This window comes from Lissotriton helveticus, chromosome 4_1, assembly GCF_964261635.1.
Source record: "Lissotriton helveticus chromosome 4_1, aLisHel1.1, whole genome shotgun sequence".
In the NCBI taxonomy this organism is placed as follows: domain Eukaryota; kingdom Metazoa; phylum Chordata; class Amphibia; order Caudata; family Salamandridae; genus Lissotriton; species Lissotriton helveticus.
In genome coordinates this window covers 1,111,119,221-1,111,130,764 of record NC_136063.1, presented here as the reverse complement: position 1 = coordinate 1,111,130,764, position 11,544 = coordinate 1,111,119,221, and positions in this window count along the sequence as shown.

Below are 11,544 nucleotides of genomic sequence, written 5' to 3'. Positions count from 1 at the left end.
GTTAGTGCAACTAACTATATATGGAATTTCAATGGTTTTGTGTGAGTAAAATAAGGTTTTTTAAATGCTAATTCCTAACTATATATGGTCTATAACCTATGGTTTTTTCAGTGAATATATATATATATATATATATATATATATATATATATATATATATATATATATATATATATATATATATATATATATTACCTACTGGCGGTCGCCAGTAGGTAGTTATAGTTAGGATTGATTTCCATAGGGAAATTGCAACATTCTATTTGGAATAACTTTGGCGCCGGTTTAGGAATCGGCCTGAATGTTTCAGCAACTTTGCCTCGCGGCGCTCCGCTCCTTCTCCGAGAGTTTGGGGGGGATTCGTCAAGTGGGGGCTGAGATAAAATGGGGGTCCCAAAACGTGTTTTCCACGTGTTAATTTCCATAGGGCGGTCGGTCGCACTTTTAGCTCGAACGGCTGAATGGATTTTCACCAAACTTGGCAAAATTGTAGGGACTGGTAGCCCGATGTGCCTTTGCTATGTCTCAAGATATGTGCTCCAGAGGAATTTGAGTAATTTAGGTTAAAAAAAAGTATATATCTATGGCAGCGCCCCGGTACGCGCACCGGGGAGCGCTCCAGGCGCGCCACGCGACTTGCGCACGGGAAGCTGATTGGCTCTCGGGTGTCTGTAAACATTCGAAACAGTCTGGAGCGGCCGCCATCTTGTGTCTCGGTAGGACCGAGACACAAGAGGTGGCTAAAAACAAAAGGGGGAAATGACCAAAAGGGGGCAGGGTACACCCCCCCTGACCCCCTAGGTTTGATGTGGGGGCCATAAAAGGGTCCTGCGGGACAAAAAAAACATGAAATTTATTTTTGATTTTCACGGGGGGAGCGCCCGGTACGCGCACCGGGGAGCGTACATGGTGAAAAATAGTGAAAATAATAGTGTAAAATAATCATTTTGAGTGATTACAGGTAGGGTAGCTCTGAAAAGAGCTTTTGGGTTCTGTGGCTGTTTTAGGTACCTAAAAGTACGTCCCACACACACCCACATGCACACAACCCTACACCCCCACACCCACACACTCCCCACACACACCTCACACACGCACACCTCCACCCACACCGAAACACCCCACACCCCCACACCGACACCTTACACATCCACACCCACATCCCACACACCCATACTTACACACACACCTCACCCCCACAACACGCACACACACACACGCACACACAGATACCTCACAGACACACCCCACACATCCCACACACACACCTCCCCCCCCACACACACACACACCTCACAGACACATCCACACATCCCACACATACATACACATTCTACACACATACCCCCCACACCCACACACACCCCACACACACCTCACACACCCACACTCCCACCTACACCCAAACACCCCACACACCCACACACACACCTTACACACCCACATCCCCAGCCACACCCACACCGAAACACCCCACCCCCCCACACCGACACCTTACACATCCACACCCACACCCACATCCCACACACCCACACTCACACACACACCTCACCCCCCAACACACACACACGCACACACAGATACCTCACAGACACACCCCACATATCCCACACACACACCTCCCCTGCCACACACACACACACACACACCTCACAGACACATCCACACATCCCACACATACATACACATTCTACACACATACCCCCCACACCCACACTCACCCCACACACACCTCACACACCCACACCCCCACCTACACCCAAACACCCCACACACCCACACCCACACATACACCTTACACACCCACATCCCCACCCACACCCACATACCCCACACACCTACACTCACCTATACACCTCATCCCCCCCAGACAAACACACACACACACACACCTCACAGACACACTCCGCACATCCCCCACACACACCTCCCTCCCACACATGGGGAAAACTCAGTGAAACACTAAAATAATAATTTAAAGTTCTTAGAGGTAGGGTAGCTCTGCATAGAGTTGTTGTGTTGTGTGGGTGATATAAGTACCAACATGTAGGTACCAATGCAGAGTCTTAAATTCAATGTAGACTGTCTCATCTGTAGATAATTTGCATGTTGTTACAGAAGTTATTGTGGTATATGGAATCTATACTATAGTCTGTCAGGAAAGCAGAAACAACATGGAGGCAGGAGATGAAAAAGCGATGTGAAATACACATTGGAGATAATAAAGTGGGAGAAAGGAAGTAACTATGAGCAAAATTACTATGTAACACAAAAAAAATTGCACAGTATACTATAAGTCTCACATTATATTATATTCATTTTGGTACTATTTAATTGATTACATATAAAAAATAATAATGTCTGGAATAATTTTTAATTATTAAATATACATTTATTGCTCTGATTTTTCAAAATTTAATAAGACTTCCAACATTATGTCGTCGGGAATGTCCTCATTTGGATTCCATGATTCCATTTCTTCCACATATTTCAGAAACTCTTCATCAAGAGACTGATCCAAAAAATCTGAATCGTTATTCTCTTCCTCTGGGTTGTCCTGAAGATCAAGTTCGAATGAAATATTACATTTATTTTGATCTCCTTCCATTATGTTGCTGTAAATTGCATAAAAAGAAATATATCAGTAGAGATAGGGCACTGTTGGGTTTAAGTTCAGACAGGTAGTTTTGATTTTTTAACAGTGAAGTTATCTTTGGGCAGTGTATGGTATCAGGCTGGAAGTAGAAATATAAAAAAAGTGTATGTGATGAAACCTAAGTAAATTCATAATTATACAAGACAAGCCTAAATCCATCCATAACTATAACAGAGAAGTCTATCTAAATCTATAACTATTACAGAGGGATAGTATATAACTATCAGAAAAAGTTTTCCATATTAACTTAAAGTGCACAATATACTTCAGTTTTCAAAATAACAACTTACCTTTAAAAAGAAGTTGAAGTTATTAGTGAAAATCCTTTTGAAATGTACACCAGGAAGTAGTAGTCAAAATGGCTGTGTTTCCCTCTCTTTCTTTATATATATTCATGTACATAACCAATCAAATGTCAGGTAAAAAAAGTAGAAAATGAAAGTAACATTTTAATTGGTTGTCAATTCTAACACTTCAGATGTGTTTTTGTGAAGTAATTTACCTCAGGGTATTTAGAGAGGTCTACAGGCTAAATGGCTCAATGGAATTCCATTGAATTTGGGAAAATGGTAGGGATTGGTATGTAGTATGAGCTATTCTATATTTGGTGAAAGTGTCTCCAGTGTTTTTTATGTAAATTAACTTTTAACATTTATTTAGAGCGCTTCCCGGTGCGCGCCCCGGTACGCGTACCGGCAGCGCTACGGCAGTCCTCCATTTTGTTTTTGGTAGATTTAAGACAGAAAATGGAGGACAAACAACGTTGGGAATGGGTATAAGGGGGCATCGTAGGCACTCCTTGACCCTCTAGGTTTTCTGAGGGGGTCTTAGAAGGCCCAAATAGGCAAAAAAATATATATATATATTTTTCGCGGGGGGAGCGCCCGGTACGCGCACCGGGAAGCATTCCGGGAAGCGTACTATGGTGAAAAATAGTGAAAAAAGTTAGAAAAAGATAATCATTTGGAGTGATCAGAGATAGGGTAGCCCTGAAAAGGGCTTTTGGGTTCTGTGGCTGATCTAGGTACCTACAAGTAGGTACCAATGCACGGTCTTAAATTCAGGAGGAATATTCTATTCCCCACATCTGAAAAGTGCACACCATCTCCTCTGTAGATATCTTGCATGTTGTAACGCAAGTTATTATTGTATATTGAACCCATTCCATAGTCTCTCATGTAAGCAGAAACAGATTTATTCACATGTTTCCGTGCTTTCTCAAATTGTGGACAAAATTGATTGGACCACTTCCATTTTTGTCTTTGGCATATATTGGAATATACCAAGGCAGTTTGAGTAAAAAGTGCTATCAATTGATCAAAGGTGTCCTTTAAAAGCATTTTGTTATAATGAAGAAAGATGCGATGTCCAGACGTGTAGAATAGGATTACAGCTTTATTAGATGTTATTCAGATCCATTGTAATGCCCCACCAGGAGCAGGTTCTCCACAGCTCAGCCCTTCCACACCAACTGACATACTCTTCTAAACCAAACACTATCAACATTCCATTTGACATCATCAGTGGTTGAGCAGCAGGGAGAGAACTTCTGCAGGGAGGTTGTATTAAGTAAAAGTACATTATAACACATCCCCCTTTCATAATGATAGAAAACAATTAACACATGTGAAGATGGTAAAATACATGTTCCTACAAAAGAGGATGTAATAAGAAAAATTATACATCATCTCTATATTAAAAATGATCATAACAACAAATGTAGGAAAGTTGCCAAACATACATATGAGGACAAAGGAAAAATGGATGAGAACTCAGATGCTATACCCATCTTCCTTTCATAATGATCATAAACAAAAGAAAGTTAGTTAAATAAAAATATATATCAAAACCAGTGGAAACTATCCACAAAACTTACGTCCCAAACTACGGGCACAATATGAGTCCAAATGTACCACAAACTAAGGCACAAACCAATGAAAGAACCAGGTCTACCCAAAAGAAATGGAATAAGACACAACCCAAGCTAAGAAAGGGTAATAAAACCTCCCAAACACTCTAAAAACTAATGTGGGTATCCCTTAACCCAAAGCAAACATTTCTTGGTTTGCTAAAACCCAAAGCAATATATAGTGAGAATCTCCAAAGCAAACATAACCTGGTTTGCTTAAACCCAAAACAATTATAACAAGAGAAACTCCAACTTAATGTGCACATCACAATGCGCAAGCTAAACACAACTAGAAGGGTAAAAAACAAAAAAGAGAAGTTACACTAGAAGAAACTTTCTTTTGTGTGCACCCGTAACACACAGTCCGAAAAATTATTCTACGTGTGTATCTATAATGCACAGTCTAACAAATTCCCAAAAGATACACTAAAAAAGAAACAGCCTCATATGAACTTGAGAATCTCCAAACTAGCGTGCACAACCAAAAATGCACAGTCCAGAAACGAAAAACAAACCAGGGTATCCTTTATCTCAGAATACAGTCAAAATTTCTTATAAAACTATAAATTCAAAACAAACATATTTTAGGTATCCCTTCAACACAAATATCATGAAGTGAGAGCTCACACCACCTGAACCAATAAACAAAACACACATACAAATCCCAAAAACCCTTCCAGATCTAATAAAATCCTGACAACACTCGAATATACAATTGACAAAACATGGTAATGCTTCAAAGATATACAAACAATGGGCCAAAGCAAGGTTAATATTTGGCTTCACATCACTCTCAAAAACAAGACTATGTTAAATAGAATGTAGTGGAAAATAAGCAGTTACAAATAAATAAATAACACTAGCTCCGGTGAGCGAATTCTCACCCGGGATCATGTTGCACAGCTCCACGTGGACGGCACCAAATTACGCTCAGAAGTGTAGGAGTTAAAAGTTCCAATGTTCTTCTCTCTCTCCATGCAGAACATTCCATGTTAAAGGTTGGATCCAAACTGTCTAATAAATGCTTTGCGGCGTCAGAAGTCCGACAAACTGAAGCATTGTACATGAAATAGCGTGAACCAAAACAAAATGGAGACACGTAAACTTGACGCAGTCCAGAGTGGCTCATGGCTAAAACTTGCACAAATACGTCCACTGCAGCAGAGAACTCTCGGAGAAGACTGACACCACAGAGCTTCGCTAACTCCTCGAAGCATTCTGAACACGTCATCAAAAGGACAACAGACGGGAAGGAGAGAAGATCACTGCTGTCCAACCGTCGACCAACGGACAATGGTATCCAAGACGGTGAGTAAACGAACTCGGAAAGGCACAGCAGATGAGAGAACCGGTGTAGTCGAAGGCAGGACGAGCAGGGAAGCAGGTAACACATTGTTTTCACGAAGGCTAACGAAAATTACTTTGAAGAATGTGATAGAAACACATTAGTACCACCCAGTGGCTGAAATGAAGTACTTCTCTGCCGAGGGTCGATTTTTTTTTTTTAACTGATTCACACACTGCCAGTTCACTAATTATTCAGGTTGAGATTGACTTTAAAATCTATGTTGATCAAAAATTATACTTTCCTCCAGCTGCCGACACACTAACTCTGCTGGTTTACTGCATGAGGAATGCAGACTATGACACAAACTATAACGTGCCTCCAAACCAAACAGTTGATCAGTTCATTAAATTTAAACTGTGAATCAAACACGGGAACTTGATGTGTGCCTCCCAACCAATAGCCAAAAATTCGGGTACATTGATTCAGACCAAAACAGAAGACAGCTGGGCTCTCTTGAGGGTTTGATGAAGGGAAAATCCAGAGCAGTTGCCAATCCTTTACATTAAAACAAGAGGGCTCTCTTAAATTTCCATTAAGCTAGATCAGTTATATGCTGACACTTTCTTCCCAGGCTGTAGGCAGGCAAATAGAAACTGGCACAATCTGGCAAGGGCGACCGTTGGCAGGGTCACTGGTGGGGCAATTGGGTGCCTAGTTTCATAAAATCCATAAGTTAAAGTTCACTTACTTGAGTCTTTTAAGTCCCATAATTTCCCAAACAGAAGGAAAATTATTTTAAATTCCTTACTCCTTCAAATCGGCATCATTCACTTCAGTATTTAACAGTCAATCCATCAAGGTAGCTCCATGGGTTCTTTGCATCGTCGCCAGTGTTATAATGAAGAAAGATGCGATGTCCAGACGTGTAGAATAGGATTACAGCTTTATTAGATGTTATTCAGATCCATTGTAATGCCCCACCAGGAGCAGGTTCTCCACAGCTCAGCCCTTCCACACCAACTGACATACTCTTCTAAACCAAACACTATCAACATTCCATTTGACATCATCAGTGGTTGAGCAGCAGGGAGAGAACTTCTGCAGGGAGGTTGTATTAAGTAAAAGTACATTATAACACATTTCCAGACCTACCCCAGTCAAAGTGCCCAAGTCATTTCCTCCACAGTGCACAATTAAAAGGTCAGGGTGTGGCAAATGCAAAAAGGTTTTCACCAATGGTATCAATAGGTGACATCTCAATCCTCTCTGGCCAATCCATTTAATCTTCACATTTGGTAAGTCAAGGTTGTGAAAATTTCTGGTAGCTGCATACCTTTGAGCCCAGTGGATATAGCTATGTCCAATAATCCAGACAGAATACATGGTGAGAGGAGGTTCTGGTGCAGTCAGATGAAGTGTATAAATGAAATGGCAGTTGGAACAGTAGGAGTTTGCAAAAAAAAACTGTGGAGTTTCAGTGCTCTTGAATCACAAGCAATGATTGGTAGATTGAGATAGTTGAAAACTGAAAGATAGGGTGCATGGTTGTGTTCTGCGTAAGAAGTAATTTGAATGGTTAAAAAAAAGTTATTTAAAGAAACATTGCACTAGAGAAGCTGGTGTATTGAGTGGTCAAACACCCTTGCTCATTTGATTTGCAACATTGTAGAATAAACTTTTAACCCTGGGAGCTCAGTGAGGAGGGAGTTGCTATGGTAACAGGTAGATAGGGCTGAGGGGGGAAGGGTGTTGATTTGAGTTTTGATTGGTTACCATGAGGAATATGTGTGTACAATTAGAGGTTTTCTGTGCCATTAATGGTTAAAGTGCCTGGAGAACATACCTTTTGCTCTGCTAAATAAATATTGGTGCGTGTATCTGACACTGTTGTGAATCTCCTAGAGCATTTGTAAAGGTGAGTTATGATTCATTTAATATACATAGAGACTTGTATACTCTATGGAGAAGATTTGGAAGCAAATTGTGGTTTTTTAATGTTGCTTTGTGTCATGCTTTTTGATAATGCTTGGTAACAAGTTTTTACTGCATTGAGGAATTGTATTTTGTAAAATTGTGAAGTTTTAGTAGTGACATGGAATGCTTGTACATAAGACCTGTGCTGTGTTTCTTAAATGTGATGTCAAAAACGATTTTGGGAAAATTGAATGGCTTTTACATTTTTTAAAAGGAATAAAGAATGTGTGCATGTTTAAAGAAATAAATTAGACTCTTTACAATGATGTTACCTGTGTTAACTCAGTGTAGGAAGCATATTGAGTTTTTTTGCATAGAGGTATTGTATTTTGTAAAATAGTGAGGTTTCAATAATGTCATGGAATGCTTGTACATAGGACCTGTGCTGTGTTTCCTAAATGTGATGTCAAACACGATTTTGTGGAAAATGAATGGCTTTTACATTTTTGAGTATAATGTGGCGCAGAGGTTTAAAAAGTGACGCATCTACCTACATGCGTCACTTTTTAAATATGGCGGTAAAAGGTACAAGTTTGGGCTTTCCTGGGGAGCGTAGGTGGTGAGGCTTGTGTCTAAGAGTGCAGTGGACTAGACTTCATGAAGCCTATCCCCGACTGCACTCTTAGACACAGGCGTCAATTTGACTCTTTACTATGATGTTACCTGTGTTAACTCAGTGTAGGAAGCATATTGAGTTTGTTTGCATAGAGGAATTGTATTTTGAAAAATAGTGAGGTTTCAGTAATGACATGGAATGGTTGTACATAGGACCTGTGCTGTGTTTCCTAAATGTGATGTCAAAAACGATTTTGGGGAAAATTAATGGCTTTTACATTTTTGAGTATAATGTGCCGCAGAGGTTTAAAAAGTGACGCATCTATTTTTTTTTTATTTTCCCCAAAATCGTTTATGACATCACATTTAGGAAACACAGCACAGGTCCTATGTACAAGCATCTGCCTCACAGCAGGGATAAGACTGAGGCAAACGCTTTCACATGGAGCTTTGCCCATGTGATAGGATTCTGACACCTAAGAAGGAGTGCAGATGAGATGAAGACTGTCCAGGGGAGCACAAAAGGTGAGGCTTGTGTCCAAGAGTGCAGTGGACAGGACTAAACTGGAGTAGTGTGCAAAAAAAAAAGAATCTCATTTGTGAGGCCCTGCGTCAGTTTTGCACTGCTGATGTGTCACTTTTTGTGACGCATCGGCGGCATAAAACATGTACCTTTTTGCGCCATATTTGAAAAATGACACATGTAGGTAGATGCGTCACTTTTTAAACCTCTGCGCCACATTATACTCAAAAATGTAAAAGCCATTCATTTTCCCCAAAATCGTTTTTGACATCACATTTAGGAAACACAGCACAGGTCCTATGTACATAGGCTTCATGAAGCCTAGTCCACTGCACTCTTAGACACAAGCCTCACCACCTACGCTCCCCAGGAAAGCCCAAACATGTACCTTTTTGCGCCATATTTAAAAAGTAACGCATGTAGGTAGATGCGTCACTTTTTAAACCTCTGCGCCACATTATACTCAAAAATGTAAAAGCCATTCATTTTCCTCAAATTCGTTTTTGATATCACATTTAGGAAACACAGCACAGGTCCTATGTACAAACATTCCATGTCATTACTGAAACCTCACTATTTTACAACCTACAATTCCTCTATGCAAACAAACTCAATATGCTTCCTACACTGAGTTAACACAGGTAACATCATTGTAAAGTACATTACACTTGACAGAGGTATAATGTGGTGCAGAGGTTTATAAAATGACGCATCTACCTACATGCGTCACTTTTTAAATATGGTGCAACAAGGCATATGTTTTATGCCGCCAATGCGTCACAAAAAGTGACGCATCAGTAGCGCAGAACTGACGCATGGTTTTATAAATGAGGCTCATCTTTTTCTTGCACACTACTCCAGTTTAGTCCTGTCCACTGCATTCTTGGACAGAAGCCTCACGTTTTGTGCTCCCCTGGACAGGATTCATCACATGAGCAGTCCTGCTTAGGCCTCTTTTTTTAGAATGAAATTTGAAAAACAGAGATAAGGTGATATGTATAAGCTTTTCATTACACTACTGAAACATTTATAAGGCAAAGTAATGTGTTTTACATTTTTGAGACAGAATAAGTTGTGTGTGCATGATTACATAAAAAAAATTGATCTTTTCACAATCATGTCACCTGTTTCACCTGAGATTAGGAAGTAGATTGTGGAGATGAGGTGAGGCATATCCAGAGGGACAGAGGAGGTGTGATCTATGTTCAAGACTGTAGTGGGAGAGAGGCCTTTCCTGGGAAGCATAGGTGGTGAAGCCTTTGTATAAGAGTGCAGTGGACTAGACTTCATGAAGTCTATCCCCTACTGGACTCTTAGACACAGGTCTCACCTACTTTGTACCTGTGGACAGAGCTGTGTTCCACTACACTCTTCGATACAGGCCTCACCTCTTCTGCACCCCTGGAGAATCCTGACTTCATCTGTAACCCTGAATAGACTGTTTGGTTTTTGTCATTGCTTTGTTGTTTGGTAATAGTGATCTATAATGTGCTATTTTTTTCTTTAACACAGATTGAAATCAAGATTTCAAGAGTAAGACAAAATGCCTTCAAGGGAAAGGCGAAGAAAAGAAGGTAACCGCAAAAAAACAAAAAGAGCAACGGAATTACAGCACTCTTCCACAACAAATACCTCAAAAAACAGGAACAAAGCTCCTGGTAAGAGAACTAAGTCTTTCATACGTAACATATGTACATCGCAAAAAAATGATGGACAGCATGTAGAAAAAGAGAATGAGAGAGTAAATTTGAAAAGGAAGGAGAGACCCTCAAAGAATTCTACAACTGGAGCAGGAGAGAATAAATGTATAGGAATAGAAGGCAGAATCAGTTTAGAGACATTCGTAAACGAATGTTTCGCAATAGGGTGGTTTTAAATTTGTTAAAAAACATTAGGAAAGGTAAACAGAGAGCTGCTTTTTATAAGAAAAAGAAAAGTGTAGAGAAGATTGTTGATCAGGCTTTTGAAGTTAAGAAAAAATTATTTATTTTAATAATCAATAGAATTAGGACACTTAACAAGACAATTGATGTTTTCAAATCAAACAGTAGATGGAAAAGAGTAATTTATCGGACTAATTTTTGTAAAGTGTTTTCGTGAGAATGGATGGACAGTTCAAGTTGTGAGCCATTTTTTAATGAGGAGAGTTACTTCCAGCATAATGATTTAGTGCATGCAGTTGACACCTGTGGTCAAGCGTATGAAGTGAAAGACGGTTGTCCGATTGAAAACGAGAAACTTGTGCCTAGAGAACCAGAAGAGGTGTTAACTGATGAAGTTTTAGGGAGACGTACTAAGGGTCCAGTGTACACTTGGAAGTGTAGTAGTATTTGTAGTGTGCGACAGGAATCAATTGATTTGTTTTGTAATTTCTTACGTACATATAGTAAGAAAAGTCTCAAGCAGAAAGTGAAGTTGTTGCAAGACTTAGATCCTTGCAGAGTGAGAGAAAACACAGGTTTGCAAGGGCATTCACTGGCTTGTCTTTCTAGGAAAGTCTGTCAGAGTGTTTTCATCATTTTAGGATGTTAGCAGTGCATCATACCAAAATGAGGAAATTAGTGAGAATGTTGTATTATGCAAAAAGTCCAGCACTTAAGCTTAAACAATTAAACAGTGCTCTTTTGCATGGAACTGAA